Raw genomic sequence first — 17,745 nt, forward strand, 5'->3', positions numbered from 1 at the left:
TCAGTGTTGATAAGCTTTCTTCTGATTACGAATCGTTACCACTTACCAACATATTCTCATAAAGATGCATTATTCTAGCAACTTTTATCCTGTACAATAGTGTTGGGCTGTATGGTCATTTTTCAAATCGCCATATCATCAGCCCATGAGATCGACGATACACGATATTATCGTGCATGGGTGGAGCAAGAGAGAGACTCTTTGTACTTGTCATAGCAGATGCACGAGAGAGAGCCTATGGATTCACCAATAATCAAAAAAATATACTTTCAAACATACTGATAAACTAACGTTAAATATAAAAATACTAGATTTAAAACAGCTAGTTCATATATAGGCATACGCAGCAGTCATATCACGCGTCCTGTGACAAATCTGCCGCATCTGTGCACAGGAGTTAGTTTAAATGCTCTGCAAAATCAGTCAACGGTGAAAATCAATAATTGATTTCTTTTAATGTCCAGCAGTTTAACATTAATATTGAACATAAACGAACATGTTAAATATAAAGTATTGAAAACAGGTAAGTTCATATATTTGTATATATATAATATATATAAGATATATAAGATCCGTCATGAGCCTGAGCAGATCACAACAAAAAAATGAGTCCATAGCCACAAAACAGGGAGCTAAGTGGTCTTCGATTGTGACAGGTTTATTAATTCTTACTTACGCAAGATAAAAAGTGATCAAACCTCATTAGAGAGGAAAAAGAGCAAAAATGGTATTCCATGTAGATTACATCACAGGAGATTCACAAAGGACATAACTGGGCATGATCCTCTCAAACTGATGGAGGACAACATTCCACACCACCTTTACCAGGATACAATAAGTAACAACCTCACTAGACAAAACATTCACTGAATTTAAAGGAGGTGGCCAACACCATGAAACAAAACAAGGGGATACAACACAATACACATTTACACAACAACAAATTTGGAATGAACAATACATTTAACTAAATTTAGAGCCATGGATAAATTTTAGTTAATGAAAAAGGATTCTATTAGACAAAAATCACACTGATCAAGACATCACATTTCCCTATGTCCCTTCTTATACATCAAAGTTGGTATAGTCTTATTTCCTTTAGAATTCACATAAAACAGAACAACTTCCTGTTTGAATCTCTTTGTCACTAGGCTGGTCCATTCCCACAACAGGTAATAAACATTTTAAGTCATTGAAATTTCAAGTCAGAATGAACTTTAACAATTTGCTATGTTTATATAAAATCACATTTTAGCCAAAGAGGAATTTTAACTGGTTTTAATATTTTAACTTTAAGCCAAATAACTAAGCCCGTGCACTGACTCAGTACAATGACAAATAAAGATTGTAAACCAAACCAATATAATAATGTCCTTTTATTTGATCAACTGCAAAGATGAATATATATAAGAATTGTGTGGTTTAAATTTAGGCCATCACAATTTGGAGTAAAGTTAAATCGAACTGCTGCATCAATCCTACATCGCTCTGGACCGCGCAACTCATGACGAGACCAAAATTACTTGTAACGGCCAAAACTATGTATTTTGCATGCATCACATTATAGTGGGGTGTGCCTGAAAATAATAACAAGGCGGCAGAGCGAACTTATCCATAGTGGTTCTCACGTAGTCCTTCTACATCATCACCTCATAGTGTGCTTTATAAGTTAAGTGATCAGTCTTTAAGCGAAGGACTACGTGAGAACCACTATGGATGATAAGTTCGCTCTGCCGCCTTATTATTTTGTCTTTACTTTATTTGTAACGCCAAGAAAGAGTTCTCTCATGAATGAGAAGAGCGCGTTATCGTGTAGCAGCCATTAAATGTGTGGGACACCAACTCTTCGTTTCCTATCTCTTTCATTTCATGGATTTAACGAATTATCTGAGTCAAAGCGGACAACTGCGACTACAGGCCCTAATCCTCCTGCGCTCCCTCACGCGTGCAGTGTGTGTGTGTGAAATGCGTTGCTGAAGTTGGGCAGTTTGATAGCCGAGTTACAATAAGCAGCGTAATAAAAATAAAAATAATAGTTATTATTATTATTATAATCTAATACATTAATAGGAAAATGAGCCTAATATTGTCTTGATTATCGACAGAGAAATCTGCTTATACCGATATCTCTGACTATCGTTGATACATGATACTATCGTCCATCGGCACAACCCTACTGTACAAATGTCATTCTGGTACCTTTGTTCATACATCACCTTAACCAAGGCTAATTTAAATGTTACATGTACTTTTTTATTTAAACTATTTGAAAACTCTCAGAGCTTTTTTATGTAAATATTTTAATTATTATTTATTTAAAATGATTGCATCTGCTTTTGTCTGACAGTTAAACTGCAGTGCAGTAGTTGGGGGTAGAAATGAAGTTAGAGCTATACTAAACTATACTGCACTATACTGCATATTTATATACAAAATATTTTACTATGCATTTCTTATTTATAGTCATATAAATATTGTATGCATATACATTTAACTTAAATGTAATAAAACATTATAAAAAAAGTTGAGAATGTCTCAATCTCATATTATGGTGGTGCAGCATAGTTTTGGAAATGTATATGCTGTAGCTGTAATGGCATTGAAACAATGCATGTAGCTTACTCTTCTTGCATACTGTATGTTTCTTACCTTAGACACGTAAAAGTGCTGTACCCAGCATCCATCCTAGTGCTACAGAGATTTGTTTATTTGTGTTATCCGAATTAGATCATAAAATTGTTAAATTATTCTCAAATTGCTTTTTCGAGAATGGCAGGATACTGAAAATGTACACAAACAGAACACGAACAGGAGAAAATCTTATTTTACCATGGGTCTGATAGGCAGGCAGGCCACATTTCCATAGCTTTAAATAATGTCAATCTGGGCAGTCCCCGGAATGAAGCACAGGCGCCGCAAGGCACAATTTTGCCTTTGCCTACAGTCTGATAATTTTCAGAGCTACTGGCAACTTGGGAATTCCTGTCTGTCTTATCACTTGGGCTCAGCAAACTTCACTGCAGCTAATCGGAGCTGGGATCACTCACTCAAGGATTGCGCGATCATGTTTTTCCCCTCGCCTGTGACAGCTGTCCCCTGCCCGCATTAGCAATGCAGATGAGCCTTCCTAATAGGTTAATGCGGAACACCCGAAAATGAGGTTTAATCCCCCAGTGAAATAATCGAGCACTGGCAAATTCCTTGATGTGGAGAGATAGTCATTGGCTGTGACTCAATTAGGCCTCATGCAGTTCAGTGCCGAGGTACCTTGTGCCCCGTGTCCCTAAACGCTGTGTGGTGCGCTGACAGCAATGTAGGCGTTGTGTGCGACTTGCTGAGCCGAAGCTGCAGGGACACAGAGGGCAGTCATAATGCCCACCTGACAAACCTCATCCCCTTATTTATTCCCCTTTTACTCGGCCCACCTCTGATGTCAACACACACACACACACAGGCGAATGAAATGAATAAACACGTAGCTGTGGAACCTGCAGAGCTGCGATAAGTCAGGCACTGTGCACGGGCTCTGCCACAGCAGCACTGTTTTCAGCCTAATTGGAACTAAGTAGCAGACGCATGTGGGAGCAAATATATGGCTATATTCATATGCACGTTCCCCTATTTGGACACGGCGTCTATTTAAATATAAATTGAACTGGGGCTGCTCAAACTCAATCCAACTGATCAGGCTAATGTCAAACCCAGTCTTGCATTAGATATAGTGGTTATTATAGCCTCCGTTTTTATTTAACAAGTAACTGCACGCTGACCGTGCTCTGCCGTCATCGAAAAATAAAGCAATCGTGTTATGCTGGTCAGTCAATTAGTGGTGAGTGGAGAGTGTCCGCGATGTAGGCTGGGACTCTCGGGCTGTTAAAGTTGCGTGTCTCCCCGTGACCACGGCCTCTCTGTGACAAGACAAAACAGTTCTGTGAGACTCTTTTCCAAGGAGACTGTCAAGAGAGGTTGCGCCTCATTTCTCAAAGCAGGTAGCAAGTAATAAAGTCCTCTCTTAAGCCGTCGTACATTAGCAATCCAGCGAGAAAAGTGAGAGCTTGGAAAATGAGCAATGTTGTGGAGGGGAGGGGTCCATCAGACATCACAATTACAGCCTGTGCGTCTTGTGAAAAAGAAATAAGCTGAAATCAATACAGAAACAAACTGCACAATCAGCCGGGGCTTGCTATCACGGCTGGAGTGGAATATGCAAAAACAGCAATTAAATGTGTTAGCATACACACTCTTTTCCATGATATCGGGGCATCTGTGGCATTAGTGAAGCGACTCCTTATGGATAATGGAGTCAGGAAATGAATGCGCAATCTAGCTCTGTGTTTTCATCATTAGCGGGAGACAACTCCGCTAACATCACCTAGCGATGCCAGGCAAGAAAGAGGAGAGAAAGAATTTATGTGCCCTCGCATGCCAAATTAATTCTTGTCTTGACATCTTAATTCTCAGTTCTTGTGTGTGGTCAAATCAGCCCGCGATAGAAAAGCAATCAAGCAATTATTCCTAAATTATATTTGCCCAACACACACTGATTGGTTATTCTATTCTTATTGGCTAAGCTCATTAATTCTGAGCAGCTTGCTTGTTATGCCTGTGCCGTTACTCCTTTCCCTCTATCCCCTACCCCCTCTTTCTCTCTCTCTCTCTCTCTCTCTCTCTCTCTCTCTCTCGCTCGCTCACTTGCTCATTCACCCTCTTCCCATTCTGTCTTCTGCCGTTGCCTATCTTCTGTTGCCAGCCCTGCCAATGTTTCAAGATGACACACGTTTTAGAGAAAGACACCCACCCCCCCACCCACCCCGATCTGTGGCATTGTCTCCTCCACCAATTACCATTCCCATCTCTGATTAACTTTGATGTGGAACCTAATGAGATAAGGCCGACCGTCAAGGCAGTGGCTGATAGCTGCCTCATTTATGCCCATGTGCAGCATTGCTGAGCCACACTGGCTAATGAGAGGAGAAGGGGAGTTTTCCTCATTTCATCAGCCTCGCAGGAGTGCCGCACTATCGCTGCATTCGGAGACACTCCATATCCATGCACATATGGCCATAAAAAGAAAGCCAAATATACTTCAAGAGTTTGGGAAGCAGGAACAGACTCTCCACTGTCTCGCACACGTCATCTTTGCCTGGTTAATGGCTGCACTAGGGTTTAACGGCCACGCTAATTGCTGGAGTATTTTGGTGTGTGTGCTTACAGAAGCCTCTATCCTTATCTACAGCTCCAGCATTAAAACCTTATTGTGACACATCTGGGTGCCCTGTAAATCCTGCCTGTACAAGAGAGAAGGAAAGGAGAGCTGTTATTGTTGTTGGCATTGTTTGTAGTCTCCCATTAGCACTTGGAAAGTCTTGGGAGCAGTACGAATATTCCACTGGCAGAGAATCATTATACCGTTCTCATGCATTGACCTCTGTGACTCAATTCTTGTACATCAATTTTTAATCTAAGTTCATGTTAATTTCTGCATTTACTAATGCATTTTTTTTAAACTAGTTGTTGTCTGTGCACTGTAAAATAACAATAAACAATTGAATTTTTTCAATTTTTTTTTAATTTTTGAATTCTTTTGTTAGTAGTTTTTTCAACTAACATTAACAAATGTTAATAAATGTAATTTTTTTGCTGATAGTTCATGTTAGCTAATGCATTAAGTAATGTAAACAAATGAAACCTACACATTTTTTAAATAATAGACATATTATTGAAATTAATATTGTATACTCTTTATATTGCATTATATAGCAAGGCCATCAGATAATGACAATAATTACAGCTGTAATATATGTAATAACTTAAAATGTAATATACAAAATTTTTAATACATTTGCAGGAAAATAAACATTTACTGAGCTTTAGCTTTAGTAACAATATTATTTTTGTTTAATGCATTTTTTTTTCAAACGTAAACTTAATTGAAAAATGTATTTAATATATATATATATATATATATATATATATATATATATATATATATATATATATATATAAGGGGTCATATGATGCTGCTAAAAAGAACATTCGAACATTTGGTGTAATGCAATGTGTTTATGTGGTTTAAGGTTCAAAAAATACATTATTTTCCATATAATGGACATTATTGTTTCTCCTCTATTGTTTTGCCTTCTGGAACACGCCGATTTTTACAAGGCTCATGGATCTGAAAAAGTGAGATGTGCTCTTTTTGGCCAACTATCCAGTGTGTCGTGATTGGCCGAATGCCTCAAATGTGTGACAGAAATGTTACGCCCCTTAACATACTGTATGCCGTATCCCAGGCCAGCAGTCAATGTACTGTTAGGAGTAACTGAATAACTCGGGATATTGGTTTATTTTGCATCAGAGGGAGGGTAAGGCACGTTTATAAACCGAATAACTTAAGTAATGATTAAGTAATGGATTAGTGTGTACTGGAGACGCAAACCGTTTCAAATGAATCAGTTCGATTTGGTGAACTTGTTCGACCGGTTAAATAGAACGATTCATTTGTGATTCGGACATCACTAGATGAGACATAACCAATAAAACCCATTACAAATGAGGCATTTGTTGCATCCAGTGGGGACATAATTACTGATTATAATGACTTATACTGTCTTTTTACACATTGCATTGCATATCGTGCTGCATAAACATAAAACCATGTCTGTATTTGTGATCTGAAAAACAAAAAATAAGCCTACTCTACACTGCTCAAAACTAGCATTTGAATCATCATTGGCAAATTATTTAAATAAAAATAATAAAGTACTTAAAGGATGTGAGTCAGAAGCGCCACACTGTCCTTGCAACATTTGAACTGCCCCCCTTTATAGAAACAGCCATTGTGAGACAGATGCATTGCAGGCTACTGGTTAAGGAAACAGTCCTCATCCTCCATAAAATGCATTGCACACATCTGGGTGGGACTGTTCTGGAACAGTGTTGAAATACAACTTAACCATTGATTTCTAGTCGTGTCCTCTTTTGGACACGTAGTAGTAAACAAGTAGTTTCGCTTTCACAACAAAACACACAGACTACTAAATGGCAGCAGCGGCAACAGAGAAAATAAAAGTTACACCTTCTTTCTTTGCGTGAACATTTGGGCGGTGTTATTCAATTCTTCCCACATAGTGACGTAGAAATGTGGGGGCGTGATAGAAAAAGCTGATTTAGGGGGGTGTACTTGACTTTTAACTTTTATAAAGAGTATCTCTTTGGATTTGAGACTTAATCGCATCATATTACAACCAGGACATACCTTTTAAGTTGAATATTTTATGAACATTTATTAGCCAGTTGCTCTATTATTATTATTATTATTATTATTATTATTATTATTATTATTATTATTTTCATGGCTCCAGCCTTGGTCATAAAATGGTCATATTTTATAGTCAATTTCACACTAGCCCATCCACCACATTGTTCAAATTGAGCTGCCATTTCTGTTACATATGAGAAACATAACACAGCAAATAAAACAAAAGTGTAAGAAAATCCTGCTACTCGTTTGAGCTGCACAGAGTGGACCATTTATCAGCTCGCAACGTGACGCAAACAAATGAGTCTGAGCTCAGAACAGCCTTAGTCATGAACAAAAGTTGAGTTTGCGACACTTACAGTACATCGCTGCGAGATCCATGCAGTAATGCTAATTGTAACCATGGTGTTGTGGAAGAAATACTCATATATTATTACATTCATTGCAGGGTTTGTTCAACCTTTTGAGAGAAAAATTCAAGAATTTTTTAACGACTTACAAGCATTTCACAACCAGCACTTTAAAGCTCCTAAATGATCCAATTTGAATGTTATTTTCAATGGGATGACCAAAATATACTGTGGTAAACAAACACTAAAATAAAATAAATACAGCAAATCATCATTATAACTTGTAGATGGCAGCAGAGGAGCACTTATTGGCTTATTAGTCATTCATTTATATTTTTTCCTTTATATTTTAAAATGATAAAATTTAAATTATAAAATCACTTTTATAAAATGTCAGATTATCAAGAAAAACCTTTTTTTTTCAGTTTGCGATTAAATCACGTAATCACTGATTGAAACGTGGTTGGTCAGTGCAGTAGAAATAATACATTTTGTAAGCTTCCCAACTCAAGCTTAGTGCTTTACTGTCAAATGTGTATAAATATGAAATAAACAAGAATATAATATATGTAATATTATTATTAACTGCACTTATTAATGCAAAACCATAGTTATTTAATCATATATATGTTTGTCATATATCTCTGTAATTAAAAGAATACTGCACATTGTAATCCCTTTGAGTTATAATCTATTTATTATTTAAGCATTTGTCAGTAATACAGTTAAAATCAGGAAAATATGTGAATGATTGCATTGCAGGCTGATTTAAGGTTCGCCCCTAATTGTTCTGCTTGCACTCCTAAAAATTTTTAGTGAGGGGCTACAGTACTCCTAGTAAAATGAGTTAGTCTAAAGCTCTGATTATTATTATTATTATTATTATTATTATTATCATTGCCTTACTGATTTACTGAGTTTTCTGTAAAATGTAAAGAAAACTGCAATCCCTCTGTGTTTTGTGTCTTTTTTAATTTTTTTGATTATAAATGTAAATAAAATATCTTCATCTAGCACACACTCGAGGTAAATGGGCAGAGCATGAATGCAGCTCTGTGAGCTGTGGAGAGCCCTACAGACTTTAAAGCACAGGCCCAATTAAGCTGTGCCTCATCAGCTGGAAGAGAGAGACATACCCAGAGCTGAAGACTGAAGATAATACTGCCTTACAAAGCAGCCGCTTCGCACTCAGTGTAAAATTAGAGCCAAACATCTTGATAACACCCAGAAAAAGAAGAAACCTCCAAACAGAAGAGCGAAAGAAGAAAGTTACGCAAATCACTTAGCCAAATAAAGGCTTTCCTAGTCAACACAATTAATGGTCTCCTTTTTGTGTTCTAATAATACATCACAACTGTATGTGAGCGCGTGTGCGTGTGTTTGTGCATGCATGTTAGGTGGTTGTTGAGGGGGGATTTTTTCTTTATCTAAATTGTAACCAATTAAGGACAAAGCAGTGCCCTCTAGCTTTTCAAAAAAAGGAGTCGCAAGCATAAAAGGAAATTGACAGTCGACATTCCAATTTCATTCAAGGAGGCAATTTCCTAATGCTAATCACCATCTGCAGATGTTGTCCGCTGATATATTTCTCTACATTCATTTTTTTTTTTCATCCCAGCTGCGACCATGTAAAATTAGTGACAAAGGCAGAAAGCTCAGTGCTAAGATGCTTGCACCAGGTTTGTAGAGTTCAACAAGCCAGACAGCTTTCTGTCTCTCGTACTCTGTCTCTCTCACTCTGATATATCATCAGAGCTTACTGTCTGAGGCGCTGAATGAAAGCACTCTTACTAGAGAGGTGTTAAAAAATAGCAGCTCTCTGGATGCCTTTGCACAGATATTTCAGTGTGAAGAGTGGAGGCAGATGTGATCTTATGTGAGCAAATCGGTTTTGCTTTTGTTTGCATTTTTCCTTATTATTGGAGAAATGGATCATGCATTGCTCCGGTGTTTTTAGAAAATGATTAGCTAGTTGAAATTAAATAATTATTTTTCTGACTTTATTTTTATTTAGAATGTTTAAATATAATTGCAATTAAATAAATGTAAAAAAGCAAATGTGCTTCTACTACACATATAATTTCAAGTACAGATTCATTTAATTATTCACTTTACATTTAATTATTTTGATATTATGATTTTGTCATTTAAATACATTGCAATTAAATACATTTCAAAAATCAAACGTGCTTCCACTAAACAAAAATGTTTAAGTACTGATTCATTTTTATCTATTAATTCTAATAACACAGGCATAATAGTTACAAAAAATTCTAATTATAATATTATTGTATAGTATTATTAATATTATATTATTACTATTACTGTAATAATGGTAATATTCTGCTATTAAAGGCTTAGTGTTATTTTTGGAGAATGAGGGTTAAGAGCTCTTGAACTACACACTCGTGAAATCACCACTATGAATGAAGAAACCTTTCTGAAAATATATGCCATCACCGGGATCCATTATTGACTGCTAACAACATTAAAATTACAAATCGAAATACCTATTTTGCATAGTTATTACACAGCTAAAAATTCAGCATTTACAAATAGTAAATATATTCTTCTACTGTGACCTTATACATTTGTGTTGGCGTTTAGTAATATTCTTGGGACAGAATGTGTCTAGGTTTTTGGCTGCGACGCTGAAATAATCTCTTCTTTTTCTCGCTCTCCTTTCAGAATTCCATTTGTTCCTTTTACACTCTCTGTTTGGATTTTGGAGATAGCAACCACTACAGCAGTCCCAGCACTTACAATGCCAGACTCTGTTTTGAAACAATTGTGACTCGTGGCCTCTTCAAGCGTGCTAAGCGATCAAAAACAGGCCAAGACAAACAAGGCCTGCAGCTGTCCACAAAACAAAACCACAGATAAATACTCAAACACGTCCGGGCCAGCGGAAACGGCTTGGCTCTCGCCTGGCTCTGAAAGGACCCATTGTGCTCCCCAAAACAGCACAATGTCACGCAGCCCACATTTGAGAGAAATTTTTATTTACCACCTCTTTCATTCGCGGAGCGCCACGGCGGTGGGAGCGAGAAAAAAGGAGGAAAATACCCACCCTGCTGGAACAGAGTGGAACGGCTCCAACCTCCCTCGCTCAGCCTGGTTTTACAACCGGATCTCTCTCATCTTTCAGCCAGAGATACTCGACGTGCCGAAACAGTTCAGACGGCGGCACTGAAAAGCCTCATTTTAATATGCAGCACGGCAATTCATTATCATTCTATTGGGTTCTACAATGATGACTGAAGAGTCTTTGACCCCCCTGATTGTCAGATCAAGGTCAGTTACTAAGAAAATAAAATCTGCATTCCTGTCTGACTGCTCCCACCTCAATCTGCATCTTTCCGCTTATGAAAACTAGTTTCTCCTCTCCCCACTTTGATGGGTGTATTCATGTTCTCAATGGGGCCACTTCTAACAGAATACACTTGTTTTTAAGCAAAATAATTGTTTTGATCTTGGAATATGAAAGGCAATTTTATCTCAAGGGTGAGAGATGTGCAGCAGGATGGCTGCTGAAGGATGAATTTGTTGGATTGTAGCTATACACGAGCAGGCATGCCATTAAAAAGGATAGCGTGAGCGAAGACATGGGCGACAAGGCTTGTTGTGCTGTAAATATGTCCTCTTATTCATGTGGGCAGTTCAGCAGTGGGAACACAAAGCCTAATTAAAAAGCACCCAGACGCAGCGCAGCTTTAGTGGGTGTCAATGACGATCCATTAAGAAGTCTTTACAGTGACCTGTCCCAACCCACTGTCATGTATCTCTCTAGCACACACACACATGCATACAAATCTTGCTCATGCATACTTGGTGCTCTTCCCTCTCTGAGCGTCCTCCCAGAGCCACTGCTCCAAGACAGCAGTAGTCGCTTCTATTAGCGCCTGTGTGGCCTGCCTGCCCCTGGGGTCAGCGGTAATCCAGGGGGAGTTTTCACATTGTGTTTAGGGACATGGGGTCAAACTGTTTGAAATGAGGGGGTTTTGTTAAACATCCATTAGCAAGACCCAATCTATTGTCTTGATTTATTGGGAGATAGAGGCACTCCACCCCGCTACCGTGGTGAATGCTGTAGACGGCAGTAAAACACAGAACAGCTCTTATTTAACATGGGTAGTTAAGCAAAATTATTATTTTTTGTATTTTATGAAAAAAAATAATAATAATTTAATCCCACTTATTTCCTAAATGTGTAACAAAAATGGCCGACTAGATTAATTAAGACTAAATATTAAAAGTTAATAATTCTGTTATGTAAATCTTTATTTTTTAAAGGATTTGGCAGTGTCTACCATTTTGGGTTCTTCAAAGAACTGTAACAGTTCTCTTTTTTAGTGTGAAGAACATTTTAATAATCGAAGGAACATTTTTCCTCTACGAAGAACCCTTTTGAGCAGTGGAAAGGTTACATAGATGTGTAAGTATTTTAAACCTATTAAACAATCTACTTAAAGAATTGAAACTCCACTTTACTTTATTTGACATGTTATCCTTCGTGGGATTTTGGCTTTTGGCATCATGCGGAATGATAGAACTGTGATTTTATATCATCTTCTGGAGACTGAAGGTAAACTGAAGGTCTAATGAAGGTCTAATTATAGAGGCACTACAGCAATTCTGCTGCACAGGCTAGGAAATGTCAGCTTATTACTTCACTGCGAGTTTCAAATGCTCAAGATAATGACCAGTTACTAATTGGTGCTTATACTTTAAATCGGTTTGCATGGAATATAATTGCAGCTATTATGGAGGTAAATAATCCCTGGAAATTAGCATCTTTTAGCCAAAACACATCCTAAACAGTACTATGGGGGAGAAAGGGTCTTGGTGTTGACAGTGAGATGGTGTGATTTTTCATTAGCATAAGGTTCCCAGGGGCCGGGGGGCTGTGTAACATCACCTGACTGTTGAGACCCTTTATTGGCCATGAATTAATGTTCCTGATGGATGGTCCGTGCCTGTTTGTGCACTTTCTTCTATCAGCTGTCCAAGCACTATTTGTTATGGGCAGCCATGTTATTTTTTTGTTTGCGCCTATGTGCTTGTCCTTTTTCAGAAATGAAGAAGAGATGAAGAGCTGAAAAATTTACATGAGGGACTTTATACTCTTAAAAAATTCAGTTTTCAACATGGTGTTTTCACAGCAATGCCATAGATTAACTTTTTTGGTTCCCCAAAGAGCCTTTCGGTGAACAGTTCTTCAAAAAAACATTAGTTAATCTAAAGGACCTTTTGAGGTTCCATGGGTTCTTTATGGAACCATTGATGCCAATTAAGAACCGTCAGGCGTGGAACCAGTGGAACAGCACTTTGGAGGTTGGCAGAAGAGAGCATGGTCATTTGACCGGAGCGGTTGGCAGCGTAACCCCCACCACCATACAGCACCAATGCCACCACTGTCTGCCTGTTTGCACACACGTCACGCTTGTGTGACACCCCACTTTGCTGTGCTTGTTTGAACTGTCCCACCCAATTAGCGCTAATAAGTGACTCGGTAAGGATGAGTAAACATGGTGTATCCAATCCTTCCTTGTGCCCTCCCTGACGCTTAGCAGCCCATGAAAATCCCCCAAAGAGCACAACCCCTGCTAATAGACAGAGAAAGCCAAACGCATCTCGTTTTCTGAGCAAACAAGTGCCAGTAAAGAGGCAAATTAATGACAAGTCATTTGAAGGGGTTTGTCGGGGAAATGATTTTGCCCACGTCTCACCGCTGAAGAATTGATTAGGTTCTGCTTGATCAAAGTACCTGAATCAATAAAGTAGTGCAGAGAGAAGAGAAAAGACATGCTCCAGCTTAATTTATCCCCTGCACCATTTCTTGTAGGAAAAGAGAGACGAGAGGGGAGATACCATACTAATCTGTTAGGTGGAAATGAGCAGTCTTATTAAGACCGAGGCGTTGACAGAAGGTTTTAGTGCCTATATTTACCCGCAGTTCACTTCTTTTCCAGGCATCATATTGTAGGCCATGCTGCGAGAAAGCAGTCGCATAGGGGAAGTATTTAAAGGCTTTGTATTAGTATGTGTTTAAAGGTCTACAATGCTATGTTTGTGTGTGTGTGTGTGTGTGTGTGTGTGTGTGTTTTGTACAAATATAATTTTTTTATATTTTTATATATATATATATAACACTTTATATTAAGGTTCCATTTGCTAACATTACTTAAGTACATTAATTAACATTAAGATTAGTTAACATTAAAATTGTTATCATTAGATAACAAATAAAATGTTAATAATGTTAATTTAAACATTTACTAATCTGTAATATTATTTAATGGACCTTGTTTGACATGAACGAACAACAATCTTTTTTTTTATAAAGGCATTAACTCGTGTCAATTAATAAGACCTTATTGTTAAGTGTTACCAAGAATGCTCAAATGTATACAGTATGATAAACAGTGATGAAATAGTAACATCTGATCTTTTGATTACACTAAATGTTATTACATTATAATATCTCAGTCCAGCATTATTAGCACCTTTTTTGTTAAATGTGCTCAAACCTATAGGTTTAGAAATACAAAATATTTTATAATACGCTAAATATTAGATTGCATAATAATATTAGATTAAGTGCAGCATTAATCTCTGACTTAGATATATAATTCATTTATTTGTAAAGTAATTCCTGTATTAAGTGGACTAGGTTGATGATATAGTTATACATTCAGCGCTGAAGTTTTATGAGTAGGTAACAAGCATAAACTCTTGGTCCGAGGTAAATCATAATATCTGATACTGTATGCTGCTAGAGCTGACTGAAGTTGAACTCCCTTGTTCTGTCTCACATGTTTGTTTTTGTTTTTCCTCTGGTTTATTCGGGCCAGAAGTTGGAGGGTACTGCAGGCAGATTGGAGCGTTATTTTAAACGTGGCTTTGCAGATTAGCACACTTGCCAAGCCCTGTGGAAGGCCCTTAATTGATTTCCCTTTTGACTGTTTACCTCAGCTGTAAGGGTTCCTGGAGCAGAGTGACAGCAGTGTGTGCCGTAGCTCTGTGCAGCCGCCAGCAGCCCTGCCAAGTGCCTCATTAGTATTCCACGCAGTGGCATTTGCCAGCCTGAGTGTTGCCTTGGCAACACTGCCCACACAAGTGATGATAAATGAGGCTTTCAGTCTCCTCTCCCTGTCTCTTTTTGTTCCTCGAACCCCAGAAAGCAGTGCAGAGGAGGCCCTGGTCAGTGTACAGCTCCTCCCACTGCAGGGATGGCCAGAAAAAGTGGGGTGATAAGGGTTTATACGATGCTGTTTATTCGATCGCGAGTGGGGAAATGACTAGAGCCCGGTGAAGGACTGATAGGAGGATACAGTTTTATTTCTTTTAAAGAGTAACTCTATTTTGACTACTTAAAATTCCCAGTGGGGAGAATGATATGTCATTTCAAACCAACTGTGTTTTTTTTTTAAGTAAATTTGCTACAATTACTTTGGTGCAAGATTTACTTTGAATCACATTCTTTCTTTCTTTCTTTCTTTCTTTCTTTCTTTCTTTCTTTCTTTCTTTCTTTCTTTCTTTCTTTCTTTTATTACTTTATACTGACTTATTTAATTTCAATCATAAATGAAAAACTGAGACTAGTTTATATAATACATTTTTCATTTTTGCTAAAAAAAAAAAAAAAAAAAAAAAGTAAAAAGAAGAAAATGTTATTTAAAGATTTCCGAGCCTAGTAATTAGATGCATTTTCCTTGAGACTAAAAGAAAATGATTTGAATGCAGAATAATATCATATTACACGCAGACAGACTGTAGCTGGACGTGTTTCAGGATCCTCTCCTGATCCTGTGGTGATCATAATTAGCGTAGATCAATCTAAGGAACAAATGATATGTATTTAGGGAAACAACATTAAAGAATAACAAATAATAATTTTTGGCACACTGGGTGTTTTTGAATCGTACTGTGTTAATTGTTTCATATTCCAAACATAATCAATATGAATGTAAATGTTTCAAAATGAACATGTCAAGTAAATTAATTCACATTCAGTTTAGATGTGTAACAGCAGTAAAGGTATTCCGGGTTAGTTTGCTTTTATCACTGCCACCAACACCAGACATTAAAGAAATGAAATAATGATCCGTGAAACATGTTCTCCTATATCTTCACATTATAAAATGAAAATGATATAATAGTATAATATATAATGATAATAATATAAGAATAATTTTAAAAAAGTCTTACGATCGCAGTGCAAGCATGCACACAATTTTGCTTTAGACTGGCTGTTGTCACTAAGGCCATGGTTTACATGTAGATGAGAGGATGAAAGAGGAGATGTATTCTTCCACTCACAAATCTTCCTCGTCCCGTTTAAACAAAGTAAGCCGAGTTACTGGTGTATTAGAGAGAGGGGCCTGAGAGGCTGGTTGAGATGAGATTCAAAGGCACTTTATTAAGAGTGAGGGGAAATGATCCGCTGAAGTATCTCTCCTTTATTTGTGTTGCAAATACTTCATTTGGCTGCACAAATAGTCTCTCTCTCCCTCTTGGTGTATGATGCTTCTTCCCATCTCTAGGAATTGTATGATGAATACACTAATACACTTATTATAATGTACTTACATTGAAACATATTAGCTTGAAATGTTTTCAAAATGCATAAACCATAATAATAATAACAATAATAATAATAATTATTATTATTATAGTAACACAATTACCTATTATTCTAAAGTCCTTAATCATAATACTAAAAACAGTAATATTAGAACAAAATGTATTTTTATTTTTATTTTAATAGCATTAGGTGTTCTATTTTCAAGGATATTTGCCTACCTTAAGATGTTGTGATTGGACCCTTGAGAACATGCAGTACTGTGACAAAAAAAAAAACATAACCGAGGCTACGATAATTTCATTGATCATGTAAATATAATGCAGACTAAATTTCAGGACAGAGTGGTCACTCGTTAGCTTTTCTTGGTACTCTTTCTTGAGTTCAACATTCTTGAGAATATATGCACTATATATTGAATTTTTTATTTTTTATTTTTTTGCTGCATTAGAAATGATGGCTGCAAAGACCAAACATTTAAAAAAAAAAAAAAATTAGTAAAGAAAAAGGAATAAGTATATCGCTGGCAGATCAAATCAAGCCTGATTAAACTTCTCTAGGACACTAAGAAGCGACCGCTTCAAACAGACAGGAGACAATTGACGAGTGTGAACCTCAGCCTCTAGTGTCAGCCTAACAGAGTGGGAGTAGCCAAAGGGGGCCGTGGGGGAGGCCATGGCTATTAAAAGATAAATGTATTTTTCAAATCCATTATTCATGGCAGGGCTAAGCATGGAGTCAGGGGCTTAGCACTGCAGAGGAGCCCACCCGTACCGGCCCTCCCAGACCCCCACACTACGATAGAGACCGAGCCAGCGACAGCTGGGAGAAGCAGAGAGAAAGGGTGGGAAGAGGGAACTGAGAAAGGTCAAAAAAGAGAGGAAGAGACACAAAGAAGACACAAAAAGGTTTTATGGGATGGGAAAAAGAGGGAATAAGGAGGAGCGAGATGACGCAAGAAAAAAAGTAAAGAACTGCAAAGCACTTAGACACTTTTGAACTCTCTCTAAGTTCCGCCGAAAACAACACTAACACACTCATTCTCTTCACACACACTTTTTCTCATTTCACTTTTATGTATTTTCTGCATGAATGGTTCGAGCAGATATTTCTAAAATAGAAATGGACTCATTGCAGTTTGTGCTGAGACAATGAACTCCTTGTCTGATGGGAAAACAGATTAGAACTGGACTAAATATCTTTTGTCAGTCATCTTTAAATTAGATGCAGCTCTGACGAACAGTAGAAAGAAAGTCAAACATCTTTAGACATTTGTGAAAGTGGCTGGAAGAGGGTTTTTCCCCCTATAATTTCACTTTTGTAATAGTAGGTTTAGAATGTCCTATTGAATCTAAATATGACATGACTTTTAATTGCATGGATTTAAAATACTGCTGCATGATACAACATTTGAATAAAAAAAAAAATAGCATTGCATTAATTTCTTATTTCGTATGTAATGTATTCCACACATGCACTAAGGCTTGCAAGATCAAAATCTGATGATCTATGTTATGTTCCTTAAGTGCTTCACTGGAAGCATGAATGTT

The 17,745-nt window shown here is 37.3% G+C and overlaps 1 long non-coding RNA gene across 1 annotated transcript in view; it reads left to right on the forward strand.

Moving 5' to 3' along the window:
* Positions 1-11,215, forward strand: part of LOC132113060 (uncharacterized) — a 95,366-nt gene extending 84,151 nt beyond the window's left edge. The window contains exon 5 of the long non-coding RNA XR_009425075.1: positions 10,300-11,215. This is a non-coding gene — a long non-coding RNA (uncharacterized LOC132113060). The remainder of the gene's footprint in view (positions 1-10,299) is intronic.
* Positions 11,216-17,745: the final 6,530 nt, after the last annotated feature.

Source organism: Carassius carassius, chromosome 32 (assembly GCF_963082965.1).
Source record: "Carassius carassius chromosome 32, fCarCar2.1, whole genome shotgun sequence".
Classification (NCBI taxonomy): domain Eukaryota; kingdom Metazoa; phylum Chordata; class Actinopteri; order Cypriniformes; family Cyprinidae; genus Carassius; species Carassius carassius.